This window comes from Dermacentor andersoni, chromosome 11 (genome assembly GCF_023375885.2).
Source record: "Dermacentor andersoni chromosome 11, qqDerAnde1_hic_scaffold, whole genome shotgun sequence".
Taxonomy (NCBI): domain Eukaryota; kingdom Metazoa; phylum Arthropoda; class Arachnida; order Ixodida; family Ixodidae; genus Dermacentor; species Dermacentor andersoni.
Window position 1 is genome coordinate 119,236,744 of NC_092824.1, and position 13,253 is coordinate 119,249,996.

General features: G+C 47.2%; 1 non-coding gene across 1 annotated transcript; it reads right to left on the minus strand.

The window, feature by feature from the left end:
- Window positions 1-1,243: 1,243 nt before the first annotated feature.
- On the minus strand, window positions 1,244-1,427 carry LOC126539652 (U2 spliceosomal RNA). The gene has a single exon (XR_007601361.2). It is a non-coding gene; the product is annotated as a U2 spliceosomal RNA (small nuclear RNA).
- Between the last annotated feature and the right edge of the window lie 11,826 nt (window positions 1,428-13,253).

Here is a 13,253-nt window from a genome sequence, read left to right on the forward strand (position 1 = left end):
CTATCCGAAAAGTATTCGGTATAGATTCGCTTCTGGTACTGTTCCATTTGTATTCAATTCGGTCTCAAATTCAAATCGGCCACAGCCAGCGCTTTGAGTTAGACTAGAGGCCAGAGGGCCCTAACCATCAATTATGTTTGCTTTTCTTTCAAGCTGAGGCGAGTGCTCGTTTTGTTTCGACTATTTAATTACCGTGTCACACAGCCACTTTTGATCACGATCAAGCCCGATCCCGATCGAAATTCTCGGCTGTGATTGGCTCCCACGCGCATCTTCGCAAAGGCGCCAATCCCGACCGAGAATGTCAATCCGGATCAGGCTTGATCGCGATCAGAAGTGCGCCGTGTGACACCGGTATTATTCGACAAGAGCGATTTCACCCGAAGTTGTGGGTGTACCGTAAATACTGCAATATATATATATACCTTTATATACTGAAGTCGCTCAGAGATATAGGTTATTCGAATATAAGTCTGCCGATATCTTTTCAGCCAAATAAAAGGTTTTTGAACATGACACATTTTTATTTACCGTAAGCTCGACTACTAAATTTGGCTAGTTACTGTCACAAGCTGCAGCCTCGTCGCAACTACTCGCGTATTCGTGCTCGCCCGGCGCTCCGCTGGCGTCACCGGCACCCCAAACAACGTCGTCCTCGATGCCATCAGGTGCGTTGGCTGTGCAGCATTTCTTTTTAGAAGCAGCCTGGATAATCTCCTGACTGACTTTACAGGTTGAGAGATGAAAGAACTCCATTAGCTCGGTGCTATTTCTAGCTTTGTTCACGAACATAGTTCGAGATTCTTTGGTCAAGAATATAGGTCGATACTTCGTTTTGGGTAACATCCCCGGAAACAAGAGAAGAAGGTCCCCTTACATTCGAATGGATACGGTGCTTAGGAAAACAATTTAATTGCGGTGTCGGTTTTCAAAAAAAGAAAAGAACGAAAATCGTTAAGTTAAAGGAAAAAGCTGACGCTTATAAATTCCAAAATGCATATCGCAGTTCAATAAACTGCATCTGTTTGAGTATCTAAAGCGGTCAAGGGTAGGATACGAGTTTACAGGTTACGCGAAATTATCAAAATGTTTACGAAGATTTCGTAAATTTCGTTGTCACAAATAAATGGCATAGTTCTGAGCGGTGTATAATCTATAAAGTTTTACAACGAAGCCATACAAGGCTAGGTTCTGGAAAAAATTGCATGCGTCTAAAGAGTCGTGTATATCGGGAATTTCTCCCCGTACGTGAACCGATCCCGACGGTAGTGCAATACCGGGCCGACCCCCGGCGGAGGTGGAACAAGCTTTAAGCACTCCGCCAACTTCCAAAAATGGGTTTAATATCTTAGATCCGAATACAAGCCGTATCAGATAGATATTAAGCTGATAAGAACAGACACTACATCTTGACCCGCATCGGCCATGTCTGCGTTCGCACCGCCCTCTCTTTGTCGATGTTCCAAGCACTTGCGTATCTCCTTTTCCTTCCGCTCTCCCGTGGTGGAGCTACCGTAAGGGTACTACCCGCCAGGACCGCGAGGCGGAAAGAAATGCGAACCGTACATGTGACCCCGATCCCGCGAACTTGGAACGTTTCACCGGAGCAACGGCCAGGTTTTAGAGAGAACTTGTGGGGAATTAATTAGGTGGAGAACCAATTGTGTGGCCTGTGTTGTGTGTGACCGCTTGTGGTTTTCGAGTGACCTCACAATCATTACTGCACTGCGGGACGTCGACCAAGGCACGATCGCCTTGGCTACGGTGAAGCAGTGTGTGCCCTCGGAGTACGTTGAGGTGCGTCTCTGTTCTACGTGCCCGTATTCGTTATAATATAGTAAAAGGTGTCATGCCGCGTTTTTCAACAATACATGGAAACCGAACGATGAAACCGAATCTGGACGTCATCATCTTCCGAGGCCCAACATCACGGAGACTAGTTGCACCTCGTCTTTCATTTATGTGCACACGGCGTTTGAAGCACGGCAATGGGCAGTTGGTCATTAAGGGGCCCACATACGCTGGTCATCCACCTTCACAGAGTGGAATGGCACTGAACTTTCTGTTGCCAATTTACAGAGCTGTAAACTTGCTTCTTGAGATTATTTTTAAGTTTCACACTTTTAGTGAATTTTCGTACAACTGATGGGCTAAATAATGTTTTCTATATTATTTCTTTCTTTCAAATGCACCAGACCTCACCAAATTTGGTGCACTGGAAGCCGAGTAAAGCAATTGCTCCGTTTCCGTGTGTTCAGATAGCAGCTCTTAAGGCAAAGCTTCCTCTTAAACGGAGAGTAACTAGAGTAACTTTGGACTAGTAGAACATATATTTAAAAAAATGTACTTTAATATCAAAGTACAATGGTAATTATTACTGGAGAAAATAACAAGATGAGACTTGCCTTGACTGAACTTCGCGCCGAAACCTCTGCGCTGGTGGGACATTGTGACATCGCAGTTTCAAAGTACTTTCTTGTATTTGAACAGTGTTAACTCGGAAAATGCTTTCAAGACCTGCTAGGTTGAGCCTATGGTTGCTCTAAAATAGAATGCGCTTGGTTACGATAAAAGAATAATCTAAAGCCAAGTAGACTCGAAATTAAACTATATTCTGGCGTTATAGGTCCCAACACCAGGATCTCATTAGGAGGCACGTGGTAGTGTGAGCCTCCGGGTTAATTTTACCAATTGTGATTATTTATGTGCGCCCAACGCATGGTTTACCAGATCGTTTTTTTTTTCTTCATTTCGCTCCCATCGAAATGCGGCCGACGAGGCGGTTATCGAACTCGCCTCATTCTCAGAAACGCAACGCCGAATCCACTCAGCTTACGCAGCGGGCGGATCCAAATTAACGATATCGCGCAAGTTCAAGGAGTTCAGAGCGGCGCCGCTAGCAGTCTTTAGCGTCTATTCAGGCATATCGAGCGTTCTATCACGGTGAGTCTGGTTGTTACTGCGGAAGCTTCAATCGGCACTTAAATGAATAAGTTGAGCCTGGTTAGTAAGTTTTTCTACAATAGCAACAAAACCACTCTCACTCTGAGAGGAGGCTTTGAACAGGCGTAAAAACAAAGAACGGGTGGCCCCGCCGCAGTGAAGTTCCCTCACGCCGACACCGTGACGTCATAAACTCTAGAAGCGTCGGCTCGGGCATAGTCAACATTATCGGTAAAGATAGAGTACATTGTATTCTAGAGCATCGAAAGACTTAAGAAGCTTATGCAACTGTTAATGCGCCACATCAGCCTAAACAAGACAAAGGCACTTAGAAATCGCTGACGTCACAGTATCGTAGCGGAGCTGGAGTGGCAGAGGAAAAACTATTGCTTTTCTTGTTATCAACCATGTAAGCACAATTAGCGAAAATAGAGTTTACAGAATGCTATATCAGTCTAAACTAATAATTCGTTCCATTTTGGTGTCCCACTCGTTCAGCTTAACTCCTTTGTGTCTCTTATAACCACTTCGCGCATTAGGTGCGCCAACAGTGCCTGCTCCAGCTTTGGTCAAACAGGGGGGGGGGGGGGGGATTACACGACACACACTTCTGGTGTATTCACTGGCCTCAAGACGCTGCAGTTGAACGAAACATGTGCATGATTTTTCGTGCGAGGCACGACACGGCCGTTGGTAAGGCGTAACCTGTGAGCTCGTGTATCGAATTTGTCCCCTTGAAATGCTCTAACAGATGCAGTACGCAGAACTGAGATATTTCTTGGTGCAGATTTGCGTATCATCATAGTTTAGTTAACCCTTGAGAGCCCTTTACAGGGCGCTACATGATGGGGGGGCGGGGGGGGGGGGGACGAGCAATAACAAAATAGACACGTCATAAAACTAATGCAATAACTAACCGAAGAGCAGGCATTTTCCAGACAAGTATGTTACGGAACTATCAGAATGTCTGCGTGTAACATGTCGCTCACAATTATTTTCGACACATACATTGAAACAATGAAAGAAATGTTTTTCGGATACTGTATCCATTAATATTAAGTAGAACTTTCGGAAAGCATTAGCAAATATTTCATAATATAGCAAGCATTTGTGGGTACGTACGCTCTGCAGGCACTTTGCCTCAGCGGCCGATGCCTTCGTAAACAGCGGGTTGTCATCGACAGAACAGCGCTCGTAAAGGCCGATCCACACGACGGACCAAGTCTGCGGGCCGATCAGTCACGTGATGCGACGTCACGGCCCGCCGCGGTCCGGTCCGGCGCAGAGCACATCCACACGGCGGACCGCCATAGCAGACGGCAGAGCAGACCAACCAGCTACACTCTCGGCCAGAGTGTTATCATTGTTATCATTCCGGCTCGAGTCCCACAAAGCCGGGAACTGCTCAACGATGGATACAAAAGAAAAAACCTCGTCGTCCCTCCAGGAGGACACGGCGTTGAAAAAATATATCTGCTGCACGCACGTGTAGGCGGCACGGCGGGCATGAAACGACTGGCTTCACTGGCTTTTGCTGAGCCGAAAACTAGATTGGATTTGGCTGAAGACACTCTGTTGCCGGACAACATTCGTTGGCTAAGCCAAAATCGATGCTGTTTGCATGCGGTCCGCCGCCAAAACTGAAGCGGGAAAAGCCTCGGCGATTTGTTGGACCGCGAGGGCCGCGGTCTTGCGCGGCCCAACGGCGGTGCGCACGAACTGGTGACGTCCTATCACGTGATGCGCGGACCGCGGTCTAAAAGAGCAATTTGGTCCGTCGTGTGGATCGGCCTTAACCGGGAATACTCGTTCCGAAGTCGCAGATGAGCACCCGTCGTTCCTCGGCCAAGACCAAGACGTCGCACAAGTCCGGCATGAGAGAGGGCACCAAGTTGGACGCCGCGGCGTCCCCAACGGCGGGCTGGACCATCGGTCAGGCTCCCGCCGACGACCTCATCGTCGCCGCCGCCGCTGCAAACCCCCCGGCGACCGCTGAAACCGCCGACGCCCACATCGCCGATGATGACTTCTTCCTGCCCGAACTGTCGGGCCTGGGCGGCAAGAAGTTGGAACCGCCGACGCCCATGCACCCAAACCTGGACGTCTACTCCCGGGAGCATTCGTCGATGGTCGTCGTCGAGCCGCCCGCGGGCGCCGCGCTGACGCCCATCGTCGAGGGCCTCTCAGGGGAGCGCACGCCCAACGCGGTGGCCTCCGCCCCGAGTGACGTGCCGGCCATGCCGGCGCTGAGCGGCGTCCGCCAGGCGCCCACTCCGATGGAGCCGAACCTGGACGTCTTCTCCCGCGAGCGGTCGCCCTACGTGCCGGCCACGCCGCACAAGCCGCCGCCGCTGGAGCCGCCGCAAGACTAGCGGTGACTCGTTTGTTTCCCGAAGCGACGATAAATAACTAGGCGAAGAGGAGGGGATGGCAGCGCGTGCGTACCGTGACGAAGCAGACGCGGGTCCGCGCGCGCATATGCTTCGGACTATCGTCACGGCCATGACTGACTTACTCTGCGTGCACTGCGAAAAAAACCATTATGGCCCCCTAGCTTTTTTTTTTCTTTTTTTCTGTCCTGATAAGCATGGTAAGGAACGAAGCGGTTTCCCGGTTCGTATCGTCGTATCAGCTTATGCGCGCGAATTTGAACGCGAGGTAGAATCGCCTGCTTTCATTTTGACACGTAGCTTTCTTTCTTTCACTATCTCTTTCTCTCCCTTTGCTGTCTGGTTTTGCCCGAGCATGTTTACCGGCGTCTTCTCATTGGAAATTTCACATATGTACGCACGTTGATCTCTTTTATATTGTTAGCTTGTCAGGTACTTACGTGTTATTTAAACCTCTTCTGATATTCTTTAGGTCGCAGTAGAATGTAAATGCGCAATGCTCTCGTGTGTTGTGATTTGTACGACGCTGTGTTCAGACCAGCAACACCTATGACGACACAGGGCGCGGGAATTCGCCGCCCCACTTTTGTTTTTGCAGCTTTTCCTGTGCACCGGCCCTCTGCTTGTGGCAGAAGTGGTACACTTGCATTTATGAACATGTAATCTGCCGATTTCGCTACAAACATATTGCATTACGTCACAGAACTTACGAGCAGATGACATCTGACATCAGGGAACTGCACCACCATGCTCTGGAAAGGGGACACCACATTATATTTCAGTGGATTCCTGCTCACTGTGGCATCGTCGGCAACAACCTAGCTGACAAGGCTGCCCGGTGTGCCCACGAAGATACCAAGACGCGTTCAACACCTTTGGCGAGGTCGGACGCTGCCAAAGAACTTCGCCTACTTGCACGCAAGAAGTCACAAGATCTCTCGGTTTCAAGTGCCTTCAATTGCAGATTACGTAAGCTGGACCCAACGCTGCGGCTACAACTGCCATCTAGCCTTTCCCGCGGCGAAACAACCTTGTTGTGTCGCTTGTGGCTGGGAGTGGCGTTCACGAACGCCTACTCCTACCGTATGGGAATGGCCGAGAGCCCGATGTGCGACTCCTGTGGGTGCGAGGAGACCATCGAGCACCTATTGTGTACCTGCCCTCGCTATGATGTCCAACGCCTCTCTGGATTCTCTACGCCGACTGGATTCGAGACCATTCACCGAGTCAAAGATACTCGGACCATGGCCGCACCCGTCACTGGCTCGAAAAGCGATTCGTGCACTCGTGCAGTACTTGAAGTGCACGGGCTTAAGATACCGTTTATAGTGTCCTTGTGTATGGTGTCCCTCCCACACGTACTCAGTGCTTACTCTCTCCCTTTCTTCCTCTTTCTATTCTCCTTTCTCCCAACCCCAGTGTAGGGTAGCAAACCGGATGCTGTTCTGGTTGACCTCCCTGCCTTTCCTACCCTTGTTTTATCTCTCTCTCTCTTTGGGAATTCCTAAAACCATTTCGAAGTAAGCTGTTGTAATCAGCGTCATCACTTATTTCACATTTAACGGCTCAACTGGAGTATTGTATGCAAGGGAAGAAGTAAAAGAAAAGAAAAGTAAACATTTCTTTTTGCGTGAAAATAAGCACAGTTGGAAGTGCGGAGCAATAAGCAAAGAAAGCATAAACGCAGCAGCGTTTCCAAAGTCGATTTCCCAAGTAATAGACTGAACAGTAACGTAAAAAAAATATGTAACTTTACTGAACGAAAATTAGATCCAGATTGCAGCAAAGATTATATCAGTTCTCAAAAAAAAAATTTGCATCTTCAAGGTATGAGCACAACGTTCCACTGTTTCCTCGGTGGTGCACGTGGACTTCGTTTTGCCCATCGGCATTCATAACCAAGAATTTCACCTGTCGTCGAAGCGTCAATGATCTTCGCGAAAATTTTTCTGCTGTGCCTAATCCACCAGCATAACTGTATCTACGTTTCACGCAGCCATGCTTTCCTTTCCTTTTTTTTTTAAAGACAGGCTATAATCGCGCCTTTTTCTAACTGCTGGATACGCCCTGACAAGGCTCCCTTCGCACTTGAGACGACCCGCCAGAACACTTTCTTTCCTGCTCTGCCGACGAAGACAAACTAGCATAGTTCAAGGACGCTCTTCGGGCTCGCTCTACGCGCTGGTGATGAGATTGCATTTAGGTATTGCGTGAGAAGCTAAACAGCAGTAAAAACAAATTACACCCTCGTGGACACGTTGGTAATCGAAGCACCCTCCTTGCACCCTTGTTCATTTGGTCTAGTTTTCACTTCTTTACTGTATAGTAGTCAGCCCAGCAACTACGCTATTGAGTCGCCACACCTCGACAGCGCGGCCAGTGAAAGTGCTACTTCGAACGTCAGAAACGAGACCATTCATGCCACGGAAACCTGACTTTCATTTTTACGCACACCTTTGGTAGGTGCCCTGCTGCCGAAAGCCAAACACATTCAGGACTCGATGGGACAAGAGGGGATAGCGGGTTCTCCTGGGTTTATTTGGCAGCTTTCTGCGACGCGGACATTGCGTGGCTTTCACTCACCCCACTTTTGGTTGGCATGGCGCGCTCTTGTTTGCGAGAGGCACGCAGGAGGAGGAAGATGGAATACACTCACATGGACCGTTGACCATTACATAGGTAATATACGGCTTAGCAATGCAGGCGATTAAATTAAACATGCAAGCATGGACAAAGAATTATGGCATACTGGGAGAACTTTAAACTGGCTTCAGAATCGGTAGGCGTCTGGATGATATATTATTTGTTCTTAGTGCATTGAAATATCCAGAGTAGAAAGAATACCGCTATATGTGGCTTTGTTAGACATTACATGAGCGTATGACAACGTAGATCGCAACATTTTGTAGGATATTCTGCAAGGGGAATGCTTAGTCGACTATTGTATGCAGCTTTCGAGTGAGATTTACTTAGAAAATACCGTTTACGTTGAATGGGGATGGATGAGAAGCGAGAAGAAAGTTTATATTGACATGCGTACTTGTTTATCGGGTGACCGCGTTTCATCGCCTAACAAATGTTAGACGATGGAGGGACTGAGCCAAGGGTGCCCTTCATCCCCATTGCGGTTTATGATGTACACGGTAAAGATGGAAAGGGCGCGAGAGGGATATCGGGTTTACTATCGTATTTTATCTCTCATACTAACAGGCGGGCGCCCTAGTAGAGCAGCAGTCTTCAGGTTTATTTTATGCTGACGACATTGCGTTAGGCCTTTCGGTCCTAACGTGGGAACGGCCCCCTTCATGATAGGAAACTAGCGCGACCTAACGGACCTCAATACAGTTTTTTTTCCGTCCGTCCGTCCGTCCGTCCGTCCGTCCGTCCATCCATCCATCCATCCATCCATCCATCCATCCATGCATCCATCCATCCATCCATCCATCCATCCATCCATCCATCCATCCATCCATCCATCCATCCATCCATCCATCCATCCATCCATCCATCCATCCATCCACACTTTGGCCTGCGGATAAACAAAGGCGATAGGTATCTGGAGACAAAGGAAAAAGCAATGATAGTGAAAGGAAAGAGAAATGGCGGCCATAATGAAACACAGAGTGTTATGGGGATACAACAGTTACGAGATGTTCCTGAGTATATATGTGCAAAGGTGCAATCGTTCCGGGACTTGAATTTTGAAATACGATTGTTAGCTTGAAGTCAGGAGTACAATCAGGACTCGATGGCAACGAAAAGTCAGTGGGACGCCTCGCATCGGGCGCTCTCGCGAACACTACAAATGAAGCTGTGCAGGGTGATATGGGCTGTACAAGTTTTGAAGTGAGAGAAGCTAGAAGCTCAGGGTAAAATTAATCTTGAACAACGACTTAGGAATATGGAAGATAATAAATGGGTTGCTAGAGTGTTCAGATATTTGTACAGGAAAAACAGATTCACATTGGATGAAAATAACTAGGAAGCATACCAGCAAATATGCGGCTGGTATGGAAACATAGCAATGAAGAACCTCAAACCAATGAAGAACCTTTGAGGTTCTTCATTGCTATGTTCCCATACCAGCCGGTCTGGGATTCCAGAGGAGCCCAAACCGACCCAGCGGTCGGTTTTGGATCCTCTGGCTTCCTGGAAGCCCTTGGGTTCAGCGATAGCAGGGGAAAGTAAGCCAGTAAACTAGTCCGCTATAGAGATTAGGAAAAGGCAATTGGAAACTTGGTGGTAGAAAAGGAGGGAAATCACAAACAACGAAAGCGCACAAAAACAAAGTTCCCTGTAGTGGTTAAGAAAAGTTGATGCTGGGAGTTCTTTTTAAATAAAGGTAGGATATTAACAAAATGACAAGAACTTGGTGGCGCAACCCACCTCCCCATTTCAAAGGGAACACTCATAAAATCCATCCACCCATGCGAGAACACGTGACCGACATCTCAGCTTCCGACACTTGGCGCGCGTTTTGAACGGGTTGCACACAAAAGTGCTGCTATCACTTGTGGCGCTATAGAGGAATTGAGGCATCGCACCGTAATTATGGAGTTGACAGCTACTTCAATGACGAGACCCAAAATTATCGTGTCAGTGCGACTTCCACAGGAAACCTTCGGCGCACACATTGAGCGAGTTTTCAATGTCCATGCACATGTCTTCGCAAGAAACGGGGGGAAAATGATGGAAGAAAAGTTCGAAAAGCAATTCTTAGTGAAGATAAACAATGTGTGAAGGGCTGCAGGGGACCCGTGGAACAAGCCATGCCATCTTGTTTTATGCCCTTTATTTAAGCAAAGTAATAAAAGTAGGGAGGAAAGTAACAGTAAAGCAATCGATCACATTTTAGTAATTGCTCAATTACATTCGTGGGTCCGTAATTGGTAACGATAATCAATTACATTTACGAAAGAAGTAATTTTACTTGTAATCGATTACTCTTTTACAGCGAAGCTATTAATGGCTACTTTCCCCACTATCGTGTCCGCCTGTAGAAATAAAATCCCGAAGAAAGGGCAATACCGGGCCCTCGGCGGAAGTGAAGCAGGCGTTAAGCCCTGACCATACGTGGGCCGATCCCGAAGATATTGAAATGCTGGGCCGACCCGCGGCGGAGGTGCAGTGCGCCATAGGGCCCCACATACACAGCTCCACTGGTCATATTTCTTCACAGAGTAGAAGGGCACTGAGTTTTTTTCCTGTAACGTGTAGAAATCATAATAATCGTCAAGACGTCATCATCATCTTGAAAAGCTTGTTGGCATCGGCACGGTGTGCACCGCCCGGTTCTTGTCCAAGGGCTGAAGAGAGAAACAACCAAAACTCTGTTGTGTACAACAGCCCTAATAAAATTAAATTACGGGGTTTTACGTGCCAAAACCACAATTTGATTATGAAGCACGCCGTAGTGGGTGACTCAGGAAATTTTCACCACCTGGGCTTCTTTAAAGTGCCCCTAAATCTAAGTACACGGGTGCTTTCGCGTTTCGCCCCAGCGAAATGCGGCCGCCGTGGCGGGGATTCGATCCCGCGACTTCGTGCTTAGCAGCCCAACACCATAACCACTAGGAAACCACGGCGGGAACATCAGCCCTTCTAACCAAGAAAGCCAGCTTGGTTCCGGTTCTTGCAACTTATACGCTTGAGCCATCCTGCTTACAGATTCGCGAAAGTAACTCCTTATTGGCTTTGCGTTCAAATCTGCATGACCCCGATTGGCGATTCTTGACCAGCAAATACTATGTACTACAGGGCCAGAAACACTTATGTCAAATGGTATGCCTTCGTCATTATCGACTAGTAAATATGTAATGCCGTAGCTATCTATGGGTAAGTGGTATTTTAATGTTGTTTGAAGAATATCTGAAAGAAAGTAACCTCCCCAATAGTCTAGCAATAAAGTGTTCAACTGCCTCAGATTTTCAACAAATAGAAGAGTGATTTCACCAAGGTACTAACATTTCTTTCTTCTTTTTTTCAATGTATGTCCTTACTTCTAGCGTATTAGTATGTAGTTTGTATTATACATTTCTGTGTGAATTGAGTAAAGGCAATAAAGAGAGAAAGAAAAAGCACTTGTAGCCTAATAGCTAGAGCGTCGGGCTGATGCGCGGAGGGCTGAGGTTCGAATCCTACCGCCGGACACGCGAATCTACTCTGCGATAACCCGACCAGTGACAGAGCAAACAGCCTACCCGGCGAAACCATGCAATCGTAGACACTGTAAACATATTCTTACAAAGGGACACGCCAACTTTGTATTGTTGGCCTGCGCGAGATGTGCAGGATGGCTCTAAAAGAGTTTTAGTTGCTGATTTAGAGGGCAAATTTTAAAGGGATTGTCCCGAGGCATTTTCTACGCAGTGAGAGCAATGGAAGATTTACATATAGTATGAAAAATGATACACTGTACGTGCAACGTTAATTGGCTTTTCTGTCAGGGCCGCCAACGGGCATTCCATATACCAGAACCATATCGTTTAAACTATAACAGCAGACCTACTGGCGTTCTGGAAGTCCTGTAAGGCCTGCTTCACTGCCTTAGATCATAAATGTCAAAGAGGTAGCCTCGATGCATTTTCTACGCGGCGAGAGCAAAGGAACATTTACATTCAGCTTCATAAATGATACACTAGACGTGTGATGATAACCGATATCCGTGACAAGTTTGCCAACAGCCTTTCCTCATACTACTATTCATCGTGTGATTTATAACAGCATAAACCAGTGGTGTGCCGGAAATTTTCTAAGATTAATTTCCCTGTCTGAGATGATAAGTTTAAAAAAGATTGCCTCGAGGCATTTTCTACGCAGCAGTAAACGCAACGTATTGCTGAAGTATTAGTTTCATAGATAATATACTAGACGTGCGATGACAATGGTCTTCGTTTTACTCCAGCGCCAACTCATTTTCCTTATATAATAGACCCCTACCATCTAATTTATAATAGCAGAACTTTCGGTGTTCCGGCAGTCATCTGACGCTCACTTTAGTGCCTTAAAACACAGAATAATGGTCAAATAACGTCATCAGTCAGCGTCCTGCACGGATAAAGCGTACTTATTGATCAGTGCGATAACAACAGAAGACACAGAGGACACAGGACGTATGTGCCTTCGATTGTTTTCGCGCTGATTAATAAGTATGCATCCTTTACAACTCGCCCATTCTTCCACTTAACTGGATAACGCGTATATTCACAGCAGATGACCCTTCCCTCGTATCCGCTCCTCTGGCTGAGAGGCGCCATTAAGTTCCCTCTCGCCCAGGGTCAACATCACAGCTATGCATCGTGCATAGTATTTGAGAGCAAACATGCTGATGTGAAGACGAATGATCGCTGTTGGCTCCGATGAATGTTTGCCCAGTTGCGAAGAGACCTTGACCGGATTCGTGAGCTAGAAGAGGTACAAACAGAGGGTGGCCATAGCGTGTGGCAGCAATCACGCCTGGCGAGAATCTTAATCAGAGATGTTCCGGGCTGTGCACGCAAGGGGGCTGGCCTTTCGCCGCTGCTGTGCGTAAGTCGTCGGCAGCCTCGAAAAGCGTAGAGGAATCTTTTGACATTTGGGCCGAGTTCGATATCCCTGCTCAAATTCCTGTGAGACGCAGAGATGTCACTATTTATGGGCAATCTTTTAACCGGCTTCAGATTAATAAGTTAAAGATACCATTGACCAGGCACACTTAATCATTTTAGATTTACAAGATATTCCTTCAACATTACTGTAATTATTTTCGCGGTAATAGGTTTATTATAATTACAAGTGAAAATGAAGGTCAAAGTTCTGCTTCTTGAATATGTTAAAACATTATCGCTGGTGCGTCAGCGTGACGTCTCAGATTTCAAAGAATATTTTTGTACTTGTCTGTTGCGACTCATTGAAAGTTTCTGAAGCTTGCTCAGCTCAGTC